Genomic DNA, 22,659 nt, shown 5'->3' with positions numbered 1-22,659 from the left:
CGAAGAGCCAGCGCTGTCCAAAGACGTCTCCCTGGTCATGTGGCCGGCATGACTAAATGCCAAAGGTGCACAGAATGCTATTACCTTCCCACCAAAGGTGGTTCCTATTTTTCTACTTGCATTTTTACATGCTTTCAAACTGCTAGGTTGGCAGAAGCTGGGACAAGTAACGGGAGCTCACTCCATTACCGGGCACTAGGGATTCAAACAGCCGAACTGCCAACCTCTCTGATTGACTAGCTCATTGCCTTAGCCACTGAGCCACCACATCCCTTTGTCAAACCATTTACTGTATTACTATTCTTCTTCTCACCCTTCCTATTACCTATCTCCTTTTCTCCTTATGACTATAACCTTGTTGCTTGTAACTTTATGGTTTATATTGTTTTATTTAGTTTCCTAGTATGATTTTGGCTGCTCATTTAGGGTCCTATGACTATCACTAAGTGTTGTATCTCATGATTCACAATGAATATATTTATGATGACTATGTTCATGATTTATCATGATAAAATCATGATAATTATCATGATTTATATCTATTATGTACACGGAGCTTATGCACCAAAGACAAATTCCTCGTGTGTCCAATCACACTTGGCCAATAAAGAACTCTATTCCATTCTATGTCACCCCTAGTCCTTCTCTTAGTTAAACTAGACATACCGAGTTCCTTCAACCATTCATCATGTCACAGTCTCCAGTCCTCTAAACATCTCTTGCTCTTCTTTGCGGGCTTTCTCAAGCCTCGACATCTTTTTGGTATCGTGGTGATCCTAGCTGCAGGGAATCAGCACAACCAGCCAACCCCCCCTCCCAGCCCCCCAGGAAAAGAAAGCCTCACCTGGCAAGGAATTAATTAGCTCATCTAGGATGAGCTTTCTATGGCAACTGCCCACTCAAGTGCACTAACAGGATCACAAGCAACCAATCAATCAAGATGTCCCAGTAATGTATGCATAGACCACCTCCACCCAACACCCCATCCCCGACTGCGCTGTTGTCTTCTCTAAAGATCCTCATTTTGTAGAAGACCACCTGATGAGTTGTGTTCATTTCTGGGGTGTTTGTTCATTCATTCATTCATTCGTTTCTTTGTTCGTTCGTTCGTTCATTCCCTCAGTTTTGCAAAACAGCCAAGCGTGCCATTCAATAATGTTATTTCATATCCTGTTTCCCTGAAAATAAGACCTCCCTGGATAATAAGCCCAATCGGGCTTTTGAGCGCATGCACTAAAATAAGCCCACCCCAAAAAATAAGCCCTCCCTGAAATTATTGCAACACAGCAAGAGCCATGAGGTAGCCACACTCACCACCTCCTGCACCTCAAAAATAATAAGACCTACCCGAAAATAAGGCCAAGCACATTTTGGGGGGGGGGGGGTGAAAAGAAAATAAGACCCTGTCCTATTTTGGGGAAAACACCGTATCTATCCTGATTCTATAGCCATTTCATCATACATCAAGGCCATATCGTAAATATTTCAAGAAATGGGAAGGGGTGACTACAGTTTAATTACACGCTCGCATTTACACAAATCCCACCTTTATAATCCTGCAATTATACATTCTCTCCAGCCTCTTGAACCAAAGGAAACTCATTTGAACACTAAGCAAAAGGAATTGCCCAGTTTACTTCATGTTCACCCACATTTTTGAATTAATTTCTTATTCCTGAGAGCAAATTTCTGCTCAGCTAATTTTCTCCGGCAGCTTCAAAAGAGGTCAGATTCATTCACTGAAGATACAACTCAAGTTGGCTAATCCTTCCACGTTTCCCTGAGTTAATCAATGGATTAAGTTAATTGCTTCTCGGTGTCAACCGTCCAATTAACGTACACACTCTTTTAATCCCTATATTCCCGAACTGCCTGAAAGTTAATTAAAATTAATTTTTAAACAAGATATGGAATGAAAGGTCTTACGGCACTGATAGATGGAGCCTTGAATTTAGTTTGATTAACATCTCCTTGATTTTAAATATCCTTGAATAGGAAAAGGGGACAGATTGTCTTCAATATTAGCAGTTCTCAACATTGTTCTCCACTGTGTTCTTTTAAACTTTCTCCTTGCAATTTCATTCACATGCAGTCCTAAAAGCATAGTTTGTAGCTTACGTGTTCCTCCTCTTTTCTTTCATTCAGCCAAACCAAGAAAACACTGGAAACTCTTGATTCAATTCTTTTGTTTTTGAAAAGCTAGGCGACTCTTACTATGAGCTAAGAGTAAAGCACAAAAGGCAGCCTGTAAAGGAAGGGGGCAAGAGGTGAGCCCTCAACCCCCAAACCCTTCGACAGCAAGGGAGTTTCCATTATTGGGCATTTGCTGTCGTTGAAATGAGGGGTTGGGAGGGGGAGGCAGATGGAAGACGTGGGATCAAACCAAGCATCCTAGAACAGACTGTTCCAAGCGGTCTATAACAAATGAACTCCAGAGAATTTCAACCCTGCTTGGACATACCATATCCCAAAACAGTCAAAACAGCTTTGATTGTTGTCAGATACACTATAAAAGCCGTAGTGGTGCAGTGGTTAGAGTGCAGTACTGCAGGCTACTTCCACTGATCACCGGCTGCCAGCAATTTGGCAGATCGACTCTCACCAGGCTCAAGGTTGACTCAGCCTTCCATCCTTCCGAGGTGGGTAAAATGAGGACCCAGATTGTTGGGGGCAACATGTTGACTCTGTAAGCCGTTTAGAGCGGGCTGTAAATCACTGTGAAGCGATATACAAGTCTAAGTGCTATTGCTATTACCAGAATCGGATTCATTTGCGATCAGAATCACAACCAGGGAAATGGAAATGATGGTAGCGTGAAAGTATCTTGTGGAAGTATTGCTAAATGCCTATGGAGATTCTCCATTATCCGGGTCACGGGTGTCCCAAAGCTGCTTTTTTTCAGGAGGTAACTGGACTTTCTTGTTTGTTTGTTTTCTTTGAAGACGTTTCGCTTCTCATCCAAGAAGCTTCTTCAGAGCTTCTTGGATGGGAAGCGAAACGTCTTCAAGGAAAAAACAAAGAAAGTCCAGTTGCCTCCTGGAAAAAAAAGCAGCTTTGGGACTATCTTGTGGAAGACGAGTTGAAATCTTAGCTGCTGGGAATTTCTCCTTTGACTTTCCTTGTGTGAAAGGCAATAGATCCGTGATGGCGAACCTATGGCCCACATGTGCCACAGGTGGCATGCAGAGCCCTCTCTGTGGACAACCCATTTGTTGACCCAGCCCAGTCCCAGAGTGCATGCACATGAGCTTCCCGCCAGTCAGCTGGTCTTCAGGTCTGTGTGCACATGCACAGGGGGCACTGGCATTGCTTTCTGGGGTCTCGCGTGCCACTTCCCCCCCCCCAACGCCCAATTCTGGTTTCCTGGTTGGTGCAGGGGGCCTTCCAGGCCCAAAACAGGATGCAGGGATGCCACACGAGGTCCCCCATGTCCCCTTTTGGGCCTGGAAAGCCTCCTGCACCAATCTGGAAACCAAAAACGGGCAAGGGGTAGCAGGGCGCACGGGTAGGGGGGTGGGGGAGCACGGGGGTGGTCGCGCTTGTATTGCATTAAGGATGCAATGGCACGCAACAGCAAAAAGGTTAGCTATCACTGCAACAGCTGATCAAATTTCCAAGTTCGAAGCAACTACGGACTGAAAACAATGTGACTTATAACTGTTGAAGCATCCCCATGGTCAAAATTAGGACACTTGCAGCTGGCTCATATTTAGGGCAGTTGCAGTGTCCCAGGGTCATGTGATCACCATGACAAGCAAAGTCGGTTGGGAAGCCAGAGTCACGGTAACACGGTAACAACTGTGGTTACTGTTGTGTACCGAGACTGTCCACCAGCAGGTGGCGCTGTCCGGGTCTTCCCTGATTGGCCCTTCCATCCGGCGGGAGAATTCTGGTTACCCCATTGGTTACCCCGACTGACAGCTATCAGTATAAATAGCTGTCAGCCGGGGGGGGGGGGTTGTTGCTCTGTTCTGTAAAGTTACTGTTACGAATAAAAGGGTTAAACGTTCAGCAGCCTCCTCGTACTTCATTACCTCAGAACTTAAAAGTTACCAACTTAACAACTGCAGTGATTCACTTAACAATGGTGGCAAAAAAAGGTCATAAAATGAGGTTGACAACTGTCTTGGTTAGCAACAGAAACTTTAGGCCCAATTGCGGTTGTAAATCAAGAAGTACCTGGGTGCAATTGCTGTACCTCAGGTTGTCCCCAAAAAGGTGCTTTTTTTAAAGAGGCAACTGGACTTTGTTGTTGTTGTTTTCTTTTTTATTTGAAGACATTTCGCTTCTCATCCAAGAAGCTTCTTCAGCTCTGACTGGATGGTGGAGAATGGAAGGATCCCTCCATTCCCTACCATCCAGACAGAGCTGAAGAAGCTTCTTGGATGAGAAGCGAAATGTCTTCAAATAAAAAAAAGCCCCAAGAAAGTCCTGTTGCCTCTTGAAAAAAGCCCCTTTGGGACAACCCTGACTTGGATGGCTGAGAATCTCCATTGAATTGTAGCTTTGCTTGTTCTTCCTTCTGTCCAATGCTGTCCGATTCTTGGAGGCTACCTGGACAAGTTTTCTTGGCAAGGCTTTTTAGAAGTGGTTTGCCATTGCCTCATTCCTGAGGCTGAGAGAAAGTGGCTGGCCCAAGGTTCACCCTACTGCAGGGGTGTCAAACTCATGGCCCGCGGGCCAGGTGCGTCACACACTGGCCACGCCCACCTCCCAGTTTAACAAAAGGGGTAGGGGGAAAGTCGCGATACATCGCGTGTTTGACACCTCTGCCCTACTGTCTTTGTGCCCAAAGGAGGGATTCGAACACAGGGTCTCTCCGTTTCTAGCTCGCACTGATTGCTCGGTTAAGAAAGGCCTTGTTGCTGACCTAACATTCCATAAGCGCAAGCATATTTGACACCCACTGCATATTTAGCCAAGCAAAAGGACAAGGATCAGCCATAAATTCTCCTATTTGCTGTGTTAGGGTTAGGTCAACAAGGGAAAAATAAATAAGTCTTTGCCAGTATTAATGCTAACGGAGAATTGCGAAGAGGGAGCCGTTTCTCAGGCTTCGGTAGGACAAGCTCTCTTTTGTTCAACCACTCAGAAATCAGAATGCTTTGTTAGCAGGCAAAATATGTGCTGCTTCCTACGAGGCGTGGCGGCTGCCGACAGACAGCTCCCTCCCACCACCCCCAAATGAGGGAAAGCTGTGAAAATTATCCCTCAAACGCAGCGTTGCACATGGAGAGTGCTACACTTGCAAAAGGCATTCAGGTTTGGTCACCACGATGTAGAAAAGATGTGGAGACTCTAGAAAGAGTGCAGAGAAGAGCAACAAGGATGATTAGGGGACTGGAGACTAAAACATATGAAGAACGGTTGCAGGAATTGGGTATGTCTAGTTTAATAGAAAGAAGGACTAGGGGAGACGTGATAGCAGTGCTCCAATATCTCAGGGGTTGCCACAAAGAAGAGGGAGTCAAGCTATTCTCCAAGGCACCTGAGTGTAGAACAAGAAGCAATGGGTGGAAACTAGTCAAGGAGAGAAGCAACTTAGAACTGAGGAGAAATTTCCTGACAGTTAGAACAATTAATGAGTGGAACACTTGCCTCCAGAAGTTGTGAATGCCCCAACACTGGAAGTCTTTAAGAAGATGTTGGATAGTCATCTGTTTGAAACGGTATAGGGTTTCCTGCCTAGGCAGGGGGTTGGATTAAAAGACCTCCAAGGTCCCTTCCAACTCTGCTATTGTATTATATTGTATTGTATTGTATCAAAATGCTTTTACGAGGCTGGTCACGAGTCAAATCCAGACAATTGTGCAGGTTTAAAAAAAAAACCTTTTGACCCATTTAAAAGATACCTATTAAAAAGAGACGGCTTGATATATATATATATATTTCTGTCCCCATAAAAATAACTAGAAGCACGTCTGTTTTAAAAGATGACACGTGTCTCGTAAAAAGAGGAGAGCAGCTTGATATATATATATATATATATTTGTGCCCATTTTTTAAGTGACAAGAATTGTTTCTTTCAAAAAACCCAAAGCATGCTTTATCCATCTGAACTTTTATGCAGTGAGATTAATTGAATGATTAATACCTAGTTAAAATAAGAGGGATTTTTTTTCTGTTTTCAATGCAAGCAATAGCCCTGACTTTTATTGGTTTGCAAAACAAGATTAATTGGGAGCGAAAACCATCCCTGCCAGCGGTGAGCTCTACATTTTGTTACCGCTGGTTTGCCCCCTGCACGCGCAAAGGCGGGAAGTCCGATATTGTTCTATGTACAATCCTTGTTTTATTGATTGCATGTAATATTCTAATTTTCTGAGATTGTGGATTTGGGGTTTTCATGAGCTGTAAGCCATAATAATCACAATTATGACAAATCACGGCTTGAACTATCTTGCTTTGCACGTAATGAGTCTTATCTCATATATTAATATATTAATATATCATATATTAATTTCACCTTTTAAGTTGCATTACTGAATTAAATGAACTTTTGCACAATATTCTAATTTTTCGAGTTTCACCTGTAGACTAGAATCGGCAGGATTTTCACTAAGCCGGGTTTAACAAACCATAGTTGGTGTATTCACACAGCTGCTTTGGAAGGACGATGGAATAACCTTTTTCAAAGGCAGGGATAAAATGCTAGCTGAGAAAGCCATGGTCCTGTTATGGCAGTGGCCTCAACCAGAGACTGGTTCCATGGGGGAAAAAAATTTCCGCAGACCGGAGGGACCGTTGTGTGCTGCCTGCATCCCATGGGTGGGTCTTCATTTGTTTGCATGACTCGGTTTCTGGCATGCTGCGGTCCAGGATCGGTCCATGGACCGGAGGTTGGGAACCCCTGTGTTATGCCATCTGTAGCTTTGCCCAAGCGCCTAGATTTTCTAATTTTAGAAACATAGCAAAGGTGCCAGCATGAATTTCAACACACAGTTGAATCTTTGCATGTTTCTGTTCAGTGGGAATTCTGTTTTATAGTGCAGAGCAGAAATGCCATGTTTACAAGCTGACCCCAGTGGAAGGGACCTGTACAGAGGAACCAAATTCACTCCAAAGTAGTTGCACCCATTTTCAGCAAGACCCACCCCCAAGAGAGCTTGTAACGCTGTAACCATGCCTCCTTCGCTATCTAGTTCAGACAGTCCTCAATTTACAACCATAAAGAAGCCTAGTCCTAGGGATCCATGGTACGTGGGCCATCGCATGGCTAAACTGACTTTGCAACCTTTTTTCAGTGGTCATAAACATCCATTTGTGAGTTCGATCCTAGGTAGCGGCACGTATTTCTCTCTCTGGGCACAATGAGAATATATCTGCTGAACAAAGCTCCGCATTGGCAACATGAAGGGCATCCGGCCATTAAACACTCTGCTAGCTCCACTCAGTTGCCTGGACTCCACCCCGCAAGGGAATATGGAGTAGTTAAATAATGATGATAGACATCAATGTTCTGCAAAAACATCATAAATCATGATCTTGTGACCACATGCTACTGTAAGCTGCCATAAACGTGGTCTGGTTTCTGAGCACCCAAAATGCAGTCAGAACTTTGGAACCAGTTCATAATTGGGGGGGGGGAATCCGTTGTAACTTGGAACAGTCATTTTAGCAATCGGTCATAGGTCAAGGACTACCTGGACACCAATCAAGTAATGGATCAAAGAGAAGGGCCAGAAAAGTACATCTCTACCAGCAGAAGAAAATACATATAGCTCAGGATTGCACTGTGGAATTCTTGGTGCAAGCAAAAAACTAAACTCGGGAGAGCACAAAGGATTTTGAACTAAGGTTGATGGAAGATTTTGATCTAAGGTTCAAACATGATGCTCCACCAGAAAATCCCCAATGAAAACAAACAAACAAACAAAAAGAACGGTTGAATTGAGTTTAAGAAACAAGTTTGGGATAAGCTTGTAACAAGTCCAGACAATGCTGGGATGAAATCAGATGAAGATTTTGACCTAAGGTTCAAACATGTTCTACCTCGGCATCTCAAAGAGGGCCTGATTCTAGGAAATTGTCACAGATGGATGATGGCATACAAATCTATTAAATAAGTAAATAAATAATAAATCTCCCAACAAGGCTCCACAAGGGGCTGGGGTCAAAGGCCACACTAAACCAGGATCAGTAACCACACTTGAAGAGAATCACTAGGTTCATCGGCCACCTGTGGCCTTACTCCCAAGTTGACCCCTGTTTTTTAGCTGTTCCCTTCATCTGACAACTCTGCACGTGCGCACACTGGGAACAGGCTCCAGCTGTTCGTCTGCCTCACTGATGTCTGACTCTGAAGGCAGCTGATAACTGGCATACGGTTCTGGCCATCCTCTCTGCCTCCGACACAGAGCCCTCATCAGAACTTTTCCCAGACTCCAGGACTGGCCCACGTTCCTCCCCAACCTCCTCACTGTCCGAATCTGCTGCCAGCTCCACTGGCAGGCCACAACAACAGAAAGGTTAGATCCAATCAAAGAGGAATGGTCCAGATCCCATTCATCAGGGAATGTCATCTGATCAGGACCTTTGTGTAGATGCCTGCTCTCTGGAACATCGCATGCCTCTAGTTGGCTTCAACCTTGCTGGCTTTTCATAAAAGTCTTCAAAATGTGGCTGTTTTCCCAAACTTGGGGGAGTTAGGATGCTAATGGGGTCTGCAAGATGAATAAGGACTTGGTTACCCTGATGTATACTTAGCAGTTGTTTCATTGCATTTGAGTTTTTAACCCTGTAATAGCTGCCCAGAGTCCCTATTGCAATGGGAGAAGCCGTACAAATTGATCTAAAAAAATAAATCAGAAAGCGGCAACGTAGCAGCGAAATAAGACAAAAAAAAATGCCTAAAGCCACATAAGGCTCAAAGTTAAAGGGGGGGGGGAGAATTGATTCTCCCCCAAATGCCTTGATATACAGATAGGTTTTTTTTAAAAAAGTATGTTTTCAGTTCATGTGGGAGATTAGAGGCAGACGCAGCCCCAGAAATGGCCTCCTAAGGCTAATGGCCCTTATCTCGGTCTCGTGAGTCCCCTCCAGACAAAACACAGTCACAAAAAGAACTTGCTTTGCAACTCAGCTCTTTTGGCAAAAGAACCGATTCATTGCAAAGGCAAAAACCTTTCGGCCCAGGAATCTTGACATCTCCACAGGCCTGCACACCGCCCACTCTTGCAAAGCAACACACATTTTCCTCATGCAAGCTGAACTATGGAAGTCACCAACGGAGGTCAGCATGGGTCAGCATGGGTGGTCCCTGTGCAACTGGACTATTTAGAAAAGGAAACTGGGCCTCATGGAGCAGAAAGAATTCTGGCTAAAGGGAGCAGCCAGGATGTACTACTAAGGGCGGGGGGGGGGGGAATTGCCATATATATTTCTCTTTAAAGTTTATTGTCGGAGGAAGAGGGAGACAGAGAAGATCCAGAAGTAAAGAAGACAACAGGATGAGCAAACTCAAACACAGAGAACCCCCAGTCTCTGTAGAATGTAAGATAAACATGGATGTTTGGGAACAAGAGACCCCCCAAAATGGCCCCACATCTCTCAGAGAATCTCATGCATGTCTGGGATAGGAGAACTGTCAGGCAAGTGCCGAGAATGTTAAGCAATCTTGTGGCTTATAAAGGAGGTAGAAGGTGAAGGAGAAACTTCCTCCCACTGAGTTTATCCAGCTGTTATCCATTCAACCAAGATTGGGGAAAGAAACCATAACCCATAGGATGTAGAATCATATGGGGCTGGAAGAGGTCTCAGAGCAGTGGTGGGATCCTGCTGGTTTAACAACCGGTTAACAACCAGTTTGGTGATCGCGTGCTGCACGCACGCATGCGCCACACATGCAACGCACCTGATGCATGCTACATGTGTGTGCACAGTTTCAATAAAACTTACCTTCCACGTTACTTCTTGGGGAGTAACACAGCTGAGGCACAGCATTCTGCTCTGCTGCGCGAATCAGCTGAGTGGATATAGGTAAGTAACGCGCAGGGGCAGGCAGGCCCACCTGATCGTTGGAGCGAACCGGTCCGAACTGGCTGAATCCCACAGCTGCCTCAGAGGCCTTCTAGTCTTCAACCTCCAGCTCAAGGCAGGAAACCTTACACCATCCCGTTCAAATGATTGTCCAGCCTATTTTTGAGAACCTCCATTGATGAAGCACCCACAGCTGCAGGAGATAAGCTATTCCAATGATAAATTGTTCTCACTGTCAGAAAATGCCTTCTAGGTTGGATGCGCAGATGACCAGGTTACAGGTTTAATCCCCAATGGCAAGAAAAAGATCTCTGGTCAGGATTTTTAAGATGAGTGGAGTCATCTTGATGCCAGGAGAACATCAGAGCCAGCTCTGTTCAGCCCTGGTTTTTCTCTCCTTGGTGTGATTCCAAGTTATATACATTACACAGAAACAGAAAAAACATCCCCCTGTGACAAGAATTGCCTTCCAATCTTGTCTGCGCGTTAGAAACCAACTTCAGGGCTCCTTCTCCAGTGCCAGTAATTAAGATTGTACCTGTTGTGGCCCGCCAGCAGCCAGCAAAGCTGGCAGCAGATTTGGACAGTGAGGAGGTTGGGGAGGAACATGGGCCAGTCCTGGAGTCTGGGGAAGGCTCTGATGAGGGCTCTGCATCGGAGGCAGAGAGGGGACCAGAGCCGTATACCAGTTGTCAGCTGCCTTCAAAGTCAGACATCAGTGAGGCAGAAGAACAGCTGGAGCCTCTTCCCAGTGTGCGCACGCGCAGAGTTGTCAGATGAAGGGAACAACTAAAGAACAGGGGTCAACTTGGGAGTAAGGCCACAGGTGGACGATGAATGGCCCCTCCCAGAGGAAATAAAAGAGGAGCGAAAGGGGAGTGGAGTTTGCAGGAGACAGTTCACTTAATTGATTCGTGACTCTCATAGACTCCTAATCAAGTTTTCAGCCTGGCAGCTCTCCAAGCCAGATAAGGTCTGTGACTGTAAATCCTCCCTGGAAAGACTTTACTGGATGTCAATGAGCAATATACACAGTAAATTAATAAAAGGGGTGTTTTTCGGGACCAGGAGTTTGCTTCATGCTCTTGGGAAGCCTAGGTCAGAACTGTACCAATATTATGGACTCTGCAGGGTTTTCTCAGTGATGGCCCCATGTTTTTGCGACTCTAAGATTTAGGAGGTCCTTAAACACTCTTCTTTTCAAGACTCCCTTCAACTAATTCTCCTTTTAGCAGAAATGTTTCTTATTTCCAGGCATTTTTGCAGATATGAACTGAATACACTTCTTTGGCAGGTCTTCCCAATTTCCTTTGGGAAAACGCAGCCCCTTCCTTCTCTTATGGGGAAAGCATAAGCATAGAACAGGGGTGGGGAACGATGGCCCTTGTTTAATTTGCAGACTTCAACTCCCAGAATTCCTGAGGCAACCATGCTTGTCTCAGGAATTCTGGGAGTTGAAGTCCACAAGTTATGAAGGGCTCATCGTTTCCCATCTCTGGCATAGAAGAATGGTGAAGTGCACGCCCAAAGGGCTCTTTGGGAGACAGACCCTTAGTCTTCTCTTTGTTGATAAGGAACATAAGAAGGCAAGTCAGTGACCCAGCAAGAGCATATGAGCTCTGTCTTATCCATAAGCCTCTTTTAGTCCAAACCACTTTGAGTGGGAAAGAGCTCAGAGCTTATTCTCACGTCCCATGTAAATCACCCATTTAACCTTCATGCTCCAGAGGTACCAATAGGCTGGTTGCCATTATATACTGCTGATGTTACAATTGGACTCTTTTATCACCTAATGCGGAACAGTCAGGTAAGTTTATCAAGAAGCAGTTTTTCTAATCAACCACGAGGTGATTCCAGGCCAGCCGCGCTGGACATACAAATGAAGATTCACTTCTATCCCAACAGGAATCATAAAACACAGATGCAATCAGGAGGAGCAAAAGGCTACAGAGCTGAAATGAAATGAGAAAAAGTCCTCTAGGCAGAGCATAAACCTTGTCAAGGAAAAAAGATATGTATTGTTTCTTTCCTTTCCTTTCCTTTACTCCATGTTGTTTTCAATCCACAGTCCAATTTCTTCCCTCTCTGCAAAGAAAAAACGATGAAATTCATAGCCAGGGAATTCTTTCCTTCCTTTTGGTCTGGTTTGGTCATGGGAAAGGAAGCAGATTGGCCATGTGGGATGAGAAATAATCAACTTTGGACACTGCATGTTTAAGAGGAAAGAAAGAAAGAAAGAAAGAAAGAAAGAAAGAAAGAAAGAAAGAAAGAAAGAAAGAAAGAAAGAAAGAAAGAAAGAAAGAGGGAGGGAGGGAGGGAGGGAGGGAGGGGGGAGGGAGGGAGGGAGGGAAAAGGGAGGGGGCGAGAGGTGGGAAGGAAAGAAGAAATGAAGGAAGGAAGGAAGGAAGGAAGAATAGAGAGAGAATGAAAAGAGAAAGAAAAGCGAGAGAAAGAGAAAGAAAAAAGAGAAAGAAAACAAGAAAGAGAAAGAAAGAAAAGAGAGAGAAAGAAAAAGAAAAAGAGAGAAAAGAAAGAAAAGAGAGAAAATGAAAAGAGTGAAAAAAGAGAGAAAGAAAGAAAGAAAGAAAGAAAGAAAGAAAGAAAGAAAGGGAGGGAAAAGAAAGACAGAAAGACAGACAGAAAGAAAGAAAGGAGGGAGGGAGGGAGGAATTGCACTCAAAACACATATAAGATCTTACATGCATCCACTTCGGCATTTTAATTCAACAATCAAGACTTCACTGCAGAGGCCAACTTCAAAGGTTCCGTTGAGCCCAAACCAAGGCACTGATTTATGGCGTGTTTATCCTTCATCATCTTTGTAGGTTTTCCCACCCCACATTTTAACCTCATTATGAATGTACGAGATACAGTGAACCGAGAGATCCCTTTTCAAAGCCCATCCAGCGAGTTCCTATGCTGAGTGGGGGCTAAAATCTGGATCCATCCATGGCCTCTTTTTATCTCCAGACAATAGGATTACCAACCTGCTGACTCAAGTGGTCAGAGTTACAGTCCGATGCTACTGGATTGGCATCAGGTTGGGCCGGGGGGGGGGGGCGAACAGCTCTCTTGGTGACAATTCAGTTTGCACAGAGCCGTTCAGGTTCGTCTTAATATTTGCCACTTTTTCTTCCAACACCGAAGCGAACAATGCAATCATGCCAAAATAGGAATGGCAGCGAGATCAATTCCCTATAACTAAATCCCACAACAGACTACTAGTGAAATTTCAAAGGCCTCTTTATTACCATTAACCCAGATGTCCCATTACCACCATCCGAAAACCCTTCTGTTAAGAAGGATGTGGCTTCCATGATAGAAACTCAGTCATGGTACCAAATGCACGGGAAATTAAAATCAACTTCATACCATTCCACGACTCCAGTGAATAGTACTGAAACAAAAGATGCAGCACATCCTATAATCAAGAGCAGACTGCCTTAATGCTTTCCGCTCCAGAAAGCAGCCTCTGTAGCTAAGATGACAGGATACACCCTTGAAGTGAAAAAGTTCACCCTCGCAGCCAAGAAAAGAATCACTGGAAACTGGAATCCACATTATAGAAGGCCAGCTTCACCCTTTTACAATGGTTTGTGTCCAGCTTCATCTTGGCAGATGTAGTGAACTCGGCCACTAACTTTTCTTGCTGTTTCTGATGACGATGGAAATTAAATCTGGGACCCTCTGAAGAGCATTAAGTCTCTTAAACACTCTGGCCATCAAGCTAGCTTTTGGACCATCTCACCAAGTATGTTTGCTTCTTTTACCTGATCCTAGCCATGATTTGTTCCACTTTACTAACTTCTTTAGGGGGATTAACCACAAAACAACAATCTGTTGCCCATCTCAGCTACAGTCTCCTCCTTTTTGTCCTCTTCTAGGTTGGACATTCAAGAGACCCACCACAATTCTGGGACATCCTCATACCCGGCAAATGTATCTCCAAGTTCTTCCTTCCTCAAAGAAATCCAGCAAGTCCTTCCCCAAATAATAATACTAGTTTTGTGCTTGGACGATTTCAGAGTCCTAATGGATTGAGGGTTGGATGGACAACTGCTAGAACAGCTCTTCCTTGGTTGACTTCAAAGATACTGAACCACAATTTTCATCACGCACCCCCTCCCAACCTTGGCTGGGAAAATGACAGCTGAGATCCAAGGTATTTGGAGAACACTAGTGGAAAAGGCCTAGTTAGGACCAGAAGAGAAAAGAGGCCAAGGAACCAACACCCTAATTTGTGAATTGGGTACGTCTAGTTTAATGAAAAGAAGGACGAGGGGAGACATGATAGCAGTGTTGCGATATCTCAGGGGCTGCCACAAAGAAGAGGGAGTCAAACTATTCTCCAAAGCACCTCAGGTAGGACAAGAAGCAATGGGTGGAAACTAATCAAGGAGAGAAGCAACTTAGAATTGAGGAGAAATTTCCTGATAGTTAGAACAATTAATCAGTGGAACAGCTTGCCTCCAGAAGTTGTGAATGCCCCAACACTGGAAGTCTTTAAGAAGATGTTGGATAGCCATTTGTCTGAAACGGTATAGGGTTTCCTGCTTACACAGATGGTTGGACTAGAAGACCTCCAACTCTGTTATTCTGTTATTACCCCTGAACCTCTGTTGGGCTTCTTCTGATGCATCCCTGATGAAAAAGACATTGTCCCACTTGAGTAGTCCTCTAACTCCTCTCCTGTCCCCACCACTCAGCTCAATCTCCCCTCTCCTGTCCTAGAAACAAATGCACTCTTTTTCTGCCAAGCAGACCAAACAAGACCTTCAAGACTCAAGAGCCTGTAACCTCCATCCCACCAGGGCTGATATCTCCAGCTCACTCCTTTTTCTTAAAACCAATCAATCAGAATGGAGCTGGAGGGGATCTTGGAGGTCTTCTAGTCCCCTACTCAAGCAGGAGACCCTGTACCATTTCAGACAGGTGGGTGTCTAGTCTCTTTTTGAAAAGTCCAGTGATGAAGCACCCACAACTTCTAGAGGCAAGCTACTCCACTGGTTAATTGGTTAATTAGCTGGTTAATTCTGCTGGTTAATCACCCACCAAAGGGACCTTGGAGGTGTTCTAGTCCAACCCCCTGCTCAAGCAGGAAACCCTATACCATTTCAGACAAGTGACTGTCCAGTCTCTTCTTAAACACCTCCCATGATGAAGCACCCACAACCTCTGAAGGCAAAGCTGTTCCACTGGTTGTCCCTCACTGTTAGGAAGCTTCTCCTCAATTCCAGGTTGCTTCTCTCCTTGATTAGTTTCCATCCATTGTTTCTTCTCCCGCCTTCTGGTGCTTTGGAAAATAAATTAACCCCTCCTTCTTTGTGGCAACCTCTCAAATACTGGAACACTGCTATCATGTCACCCCTAGTCCTTCTTTTCTCTAGACTGGCCAAACCCAAATCCTGCAACCGTTCTTCATATGTTTTAGTCTCCAGGCCTTTAAATCATCTTAGTTGCTCTTCTCTGGCACTTTTTCCAAAGTCTCAACATCTTTTTTGTCTGTGTTTGATAACGTGGTGTCCCCAAAACTGGATCCAGGATTCCAGGTGTGTTCTTATACTAAGGCTTTGTACAGCGGTAACTCCTACTTGGGAGTGATTTTGATTCGATATGCCTCTTTTTATGCAACCAAGGGCTGTTCGTAGCAATTCCTCCCTCCCCGGAGTGAAGCAGCCCCCCCTCTTAAGCCGTTGCAAGACTCGCCCCGCTGCGCGTCTCCCCATCGCCCCAAATCTCTCCCCGAGGAGATCCAAGAAGATCACCTCTCTCCCCAGCCCGGACCAGGGGAAATCAACCCTTCTCCAAGCCGACCTGCTCGCCTGGGGGAAAAAGAAAGAGCCGCGGAGTCGGAGATCCCTGCCCCACCCACGAGCTCCACTCACTCCACTCCCACTCCTTACATCGTCCCTCCCGCGCCACTCATCCTTCCCCTCCCGCAGGACCCCGCCGACCAGCCCCGCCACTCCCCCCGCTCCCTTACCGCTCCTTCGGCGAGTCCATTCACTGGAAAGTCCCGTCTCTCCTCTCCTTTTTTTCCCCTCCTTCTTCTCCTCGCCGGCGACTCCAGAGAAAGGGATCGAGGAGAGTAAGGAGGATTCCCACGCCTTCCGGAGCTCCGATCCTTCTTTCTATCCGGACCGGAGCACCCTTCTCTTTGCCACTCGCCGCCCGCCCGTCCCTTCAGCAGCCTGACGGAAGCTGGGCAGCGGGGAACGGCCGGCCAGGAGGGAGGGCGGGATCAACCCCGACGCTCAGCCCCCTTTCCCTCCCCCCACACTCCTCTTTCTCAAAGCAGGCGGAGCGGGGGGGGGACTCTGGACGCGCGCGGGAGGGAGAGGGGGGGTCGGTGGGTCGGAAGCTCATTGTCTGGAGGCTGGGGGGCGGGAGGGAGTGGGGCTCCGGCAAGTCCCTCCCTTTTCCCCACAGGGCTGGTTCCAAAGCAAAACACCCACCTCACTCCCACTTCCAGGCGTCGGTCCAAGAATGGACGCCTCTCGCGACGTGGGAAAAGCGAGAAAAGGCGTTTTCCCTTCGCGGAAGGGGAGAGAGCGGCGGGAGCGGTCCCCCCCCCGAAAAGAAGGCATCTGTTCGGCGTCTGGGAGAAGTGTGGGAGGGAGGGAGGGATCGTCCTCGGGTGGGGTCGCGAGGCTCGGGGTCTCCTAGGAAGCGGGGCCGGCAAAAACAGGATTCTTAAAAATAAAATGAAAAAAAGTTTCTAGCCCGCATCGGGGCTTGAAAAAGAAAATGAAAAAAAAAGGGCCGTCCGAACGAAGCGGTGCAATGGGACGGGAGCTCTTGACGGAAGATCCCTTGAGAAACGGAGAAAGAGCGAGTTGACTTAGCCCTAGAATAACTTTATTGGGTACTTTAAACGTACACTAATCGGCAAGCGTTAAAATGAAATTTCGTGGCATACAGCTCTCCAAAAGGGTCATCACTTCCAATGTACACTACATAAACATGACAAGATAAATAAATAAATAATAATAAATAAACATGTATATACCCACATATATTATCTGACACAGAAACAATACAGTCTGGTTCGAATGTATACATGTGAATCTTGTGCCCCTACCCAACCTATATGTATAGGCACACTATCTATCTATCTATCTATCTATCTATCTATCTATCTATCTATCTATCTATCTATCTATCTATCTATCTATCTATCTATCTATCTATCTATATCTATATCTATCTATCTATATCTATATCTATCTATATATCTATATATATATCTATATATCTATATATCTATATATCTATATATCTATATATCTATATATCTATATATCTATATATCTATATATCTATATATCTATATATATATTTGTGTTACAACCCCTGGTATGCCTAAATATGGGAGGAAGGTCACTACTCCCTCTTTCTGTCCTTCGGCTTATCACAGAAGACCATGCAGGCAGAAAACCATATTTGCAGCCTGTTTTGGATGCCAGGTAAAGGCAGGGCCCACGCGAAGGTTCAGGGAGGGCGAAAACACCCTCCCCACCCCACCCCCCGAGGTGCAGGAGGGACTAGGCCACATACATCACGGCCATGCCCACCCAGCAACGAGGCATTGATCTGAATTATATATATATATATAAATTATGCACATACACACATACCTACATATATTATATGACATAAGAGACACAACACAGTCTAGGGGCATTGGGCTTGCCCAAAGCCTGGCTTAAGGCTGAAGTTCAGGGGAAAGGAGAAGGTTATGAAGTCTGGAAAATGGAAAGAGGATAAAAGTCACCGCGTGAATTGGGTGGCCATATAAAATGAAATTCAATGGTGAAAAGAGTAAGGTTCTACATTTAGGCAACAAAAAGGAAATGCACAGGTACAGCATAGGTGATACCTTTCTCAGTAGTAGTAACTGTGAAAGGGATCTTGGAGTCCTAGTGGACAACCATTTAAATATGAGCCAGCAGTGTGCAGCAGCTGCCAAAAAAAGCCAACACAGTTCTAGGCTGCATCAACAGAGGGATAGAATCAAGATCACGAGAAGTGTTAATACCACTTTATAATGCCTTGGTAAGGCCACACTTGGAATACTGCATTCAGTTCTGGTCGCCACGATGTAGAAAAGATGTGGAGACTCTAGAAAGAGTGCAGAGAAGAGCAATAAAGATGATTAGGGAACTGGAGACTAAAACATATGAAGAATGGTTGCAGGAACTGAGTATGTTTAGCTTAAGAGAAAGAAGGACTAGGGGAGACATGATAGCAGTGTTCCAATATCTCAGGGGTTGCCACAAAGAAGAGGGAGTCAAACTATTTTTTTTTTGAAAAAAAATTATTGGTTTTTATACATATATGGGAAAAGGTAAGGGGATACAAAAAAATTTGGCAGCTCCCACACTAGTGATAGAAACCCATCCAAAACTCACAATTTTTACAATCTTAAAAACAAAATATAAAAGATAAGCAGAAAACAAGGTCTTATTCTATATTGTCAACCATGTGTTCATTCATAGAGTATCACCAATTGCTATTATTTCAAATACTTTTATTTTTGTGATCTGAGCCTTTTCGATAATGCTCCTTCATCCCTGTCCCCAGAGGAAGCCTCAGCCCCCCCCTCCTTCTTATCTTGCACCTTAGTGTCCCTTCCACTACCTTCGCTATGTTCGTCCTCTAGGAGAGGAAAATTCTTTTTAATGAAGGCTTCCGCCTCCTGCACTGTATTAATTCTTATCCTGTTTCCCTCCCAAAAGATCAACATTCCTTCTGGCAATAACCATCTAAACCAAATTCCTTTATTGTATAGTTTCTTTATTCAAACTATTTTCCAAGGCACCTGAGGGTAGAACAAGAAGCAATGGGTGGAAACTAATCAAGGAGAGAAGCAACTTAGAACTGAGGAGAAACTTCCTGACAGTTAGAACAATTAATCAGTGGAACAGCTTGCCTCCAGAAGTTGTGAATGCCCCAACACTGGAAGTCTTTAAGATGATGTTGGATAGCCATATGTCTGAAACGGTATAGGGTTTCCTGCCTAGGCAGGGGGCTGGACTAGAAGACCTCCAAGGTCCCTTCCAACTCTGCTATTGTATTATTGTATTGTATTAAATCTATTATATAAATAAATATATAGAGACATAAATAAAGGCATACAGAAACCTTGAGGTTTAGCGCACCTCACTTAAACAATCTCAGGATGCAACGGACATTTTTTCCCCTTTCCTTATGGCCCACCTTGAACATTGTATTTAGGCAGTCCTAATGTAGGTAGATTCGCTTACCAACTATGTGATTTGTTTAGTGACTGTGGTGACCACCTTTATGACCGTTGTAAAAGCAGTTGTGGAATCAAGTCCGATCAGGCCTAGACTTAAGACCACAATAACTTACAATCAAAATTCTGTGCTCCATAGAAGACTACAGCTAGTCCTCGACTTACAACAGTTCATTTAGTAACCATTCAAAGTTACAACAGCACTGAAAAATGTGACTTATGACCGTTTTTCACAGTTGCAACCTCTGCATGATCATGTGGCCAATATTTAGACGCTTGGCAATTGGTTCAGATTTATGACCACTGCTGTGTCCCAAGGACATGTAATCCTTTTTGTGACCTTCTGACAAGCAAAGTCAATGGGGAATGGAGAAGCCAGATTCACTTAACAACCAGGCTACTAACTTATCAATTGCAAGGGTTCACTTAAGAACGGTGGCGAGAAAAGTCATAAAATGGGGCAAAACCCACTTGACAAATGTACTCACTTAACAGCAGAAATTTTGGACTCAATTGTAGTCGCAAGTCGAGGACTACCTGTATTTGTCTTGAAGACAATACATGATACTGATGCAGGTAATCCTTAAGTTATGACCACTGAGGGGCAGATAAACATGGGTTTTGTTATTTGTTAACTAACATAGCTAGCTTGCATTTTAATCTGATTTACATTCTTTCTTTTAAAGTGATGCTCAAGATTTATTAACTTTTAACATTCCTAAACTGATAAACAAGCTGGAGACTAGCTCCTGATAAGAAAAGTTTGTTAGTACAAATTGGGGTCTGGCTTATTATCTCTTGTGAACCCTAAACAACCTTTCTCCTTACAATTTATGACCCTTCAGACCTCATTTTAATCAACATGTATGCTATTACGTGAAGTGTTAATACCACTTTATAATGCCTTGGTAAGGCCACACTTGGAATACTGCATTCAGTTTTGGAGACTCTAGAAAGAGTGCAGAGAAGAGCAACAAAGAGGATTAGGGGACTGGAGACTAAAACATATGAAGAATGGTTGCAGGAACTGGATATGTTTAGCTTAAGAGAAAGAAGGACTAGGAGAGACATGATAGCAGTGTTCCAATATCTCAGGGGTTGCCACAAAGAAGAGGGAGTCAAACTATTCTCCAAGGCACCTGAGGGTAGAACAAGAAGCAATGGGTGGAAACTAATCAAGGAGAGAAGCAACTTAGAACTGAGGAGAAATTTCCTGACAGAGCAATTAATCAGTGGAACAGAAAATGCCTCCAGAAGTTGTGAATGCCCCAACACTGGAAGTCTTTAAGAAGATGTTGCATAGCCATTTGTCTGAAACGGTATAGGATTTCCTGCCTAGACAGGGGGTTGGACTAGAAGACCTCCAAGGTCCCTTCCAACTCTACTATTGTATTGTATTGTATTATCCTGTCCAATCAACCTTCCTCTTTCAGACTTCTTTGTTATGTTAACTATAAAAGGGGATGTAAGCTAAAGATCAGGATTCCCTCATTGAATGAGAGGAATTCCTTTTGTCTGAATATTCGGATAAATTGTAATAAAGTGATCTTCCTGTCTCGTTTTGTCTCATTGGAAAAAATGCACACCAAGGCACGAGCCTGAAAAAGCCATATTTGGCCATCACGACAGTTGAGGCCAAAGAGTTCTGTTGTTAGGTTGTTAACTGAGTTTTGCCAAAGATCTGTAAGCAGAATCCCAAGTACAAGATACCAGATGCAAAAATGAGCATTTTTTCCTGGGATCAACGATTCTCTCATTGCTGATACTGCGCAGGGTTGTTGTTGTGAGGAAAATAGAAGGAGGAAGATTTTTACAACTTTTCTTGCCACCGTTATTAAATGAATCACTGCAATTGTTTATTTTTAAAGTGTTTTATTTTTTCTTTTCTATATACAATTAAAGGTATACATTCACATAGTTATTATTCTTTTTTTACATTCGTTGTTCTTATACATTTGTCATTCCATTTATTTATAATATACCATTTGGGTTGCTTTGTTTACCATCCCTCGCCTGTTTTGACACTATCTTCTTTTCCCTTTGTTTTCTCCCTCCCTCCCTTCTCTACTTTCTTCCTTCCTCTCTCCTTTCCCTTCCTTCTTCCCTTTCTTCTCCCCTACTCCTCTCTTCCCCTTCCTGCCCTCTCTCATTCTCTCCTTCTCCCTTCCATCTTCCTCTCCTCACCTCTATCTTCCTTCCCTCCTCGTCCTCCCATTTCCTCTCCTCTCTTCCTTTCTTTTTCTGTTGTTGTAGGTGTCTCTTCCAGCTCTTAATTTTTATTTTCTTGGGGTGTCACTGCAGTTGTTTAAGTTAGTAACATGATTGTTAAGTGAAGCTGGCTTCCCCATTGATTTTGCTTGTCAGAAGGTCATAAGAGTTGATCACATGATTTCTGGATATTGCAACCATCATAAATATCCATGTTTCCCTGAAAATAAGATTGGGTCTTATATTAATTTTTGCTCCAAAAGACGTATTCGGGTTTATTTTCTGGTTAGGTCTTATTTTCAGGGAAAATAAGGGTAGATACTAAATGAATCTGTCTGGCTGACGCTCTTAACTGGGGCTTATATGTGGGTAGGGTTTATATTATGAGCATCCTGAAAAATCATGCTAGGACTTATTTTCCAGTTGCGTCTTATTTTCAGGGTAACACGGTATCAGCTAGGTGCCAAGCCTCCCAATTTTAATCACGTGATGCTGCAAAGCCGTAAGTGTGAAAAACGGTCACAAGTCAGGTTTTTTCAGTGTCATTGTAACTTTGAACAGCCACTAAACGGATGGTTGTAAGTCCGGGACTACTTACATTCTCAAAAGTCTCTCATTTGTGAGCTGAGTAACAAGCCATGTACCGCAACTTAACATTTCATTTCTGTATGTAACTGATGGAAATTAAATGCTCTATTTTTAAGGGCAATGGACATCTGTTCCCACAGATAATCTGTTACACCTGGAGTCAGTCTCTGTAATATAATTTATTTCTAGGCTACAGACAACCACATGCATAACTCAGTTGCTCGGGCTCTGTTTACATGAGAACAGATGGAATCTGCTACACAGGGACATACATAGCAGTGGTGGGATTCAAATAATTTAACAACCGTTCTCTGCCCTAATGACCAACTGGCTAGGTGTGGCTTGGTGGTCATGTGACTGGGTGGGCGTGGCCAACTCAACATCACTCACGTCGATGAGCGCTTCGTCTTAGCTGTTACAATGTAATAAGGGGTAACCAGAGAGGCAGTTCCTGTAAGCAGGACAACAAAGATTAGGCTAGAAACAACACCAGAATGTTTCCTTCCTGCCTTCCTTACAGGATTAGCCCTGTAAAGTGGAAATAAACAAAATAAAATTTCTTCCGACAACCGGTTCTCCGAACTGCTTAGAAAGTTAACAATCGGTTCTCCCGAATAGGTGCAAAC

At 44.2% G+C, this 22,659-nt stretch overlaps 1 protein-coding gene across 1 annotated transcript in view; it reads right to left on the bottom strand.

The window, feature by feature from the left end:
• DDAH2 (DDAH family member 2, ADMA-independent) overlaps nucleotides 1-16,354 on the bottom strand; it is a 56,859-nt gene extending 40,505 nt beyond the window's left edge. Inside the window, exon 1 of the mRNA XM_081934216.1 lies at nucleotides 15,962-16,354. The gene's annotated coding sequence lies outside the window, so the exon portion shown is untranslated. The remainder of the gene's footprint in view (nucleotides 1-15,961) is intronic.
• Between the last annotated feature and the right edge of the window lie 6,305 nt (nucleotides 16,355-22,659).

This window comes from Natrix helvetica (genome assembly GCF_964273705.1).
Source record: "Natrix helvetica genome assembly, chromosome: 1".
In the NCBI taxonomy this organism is placed as follows: Eukaryota; Metazoa; Chordata; class Lepidosauria; order Squamata; family Natricidae; genus Natrix; species Natrix helvetica.
Note: the sequence above shows the minus strand (reverse complement) of the source record. Positions and strands in the feature narration are given on the sequence as shown.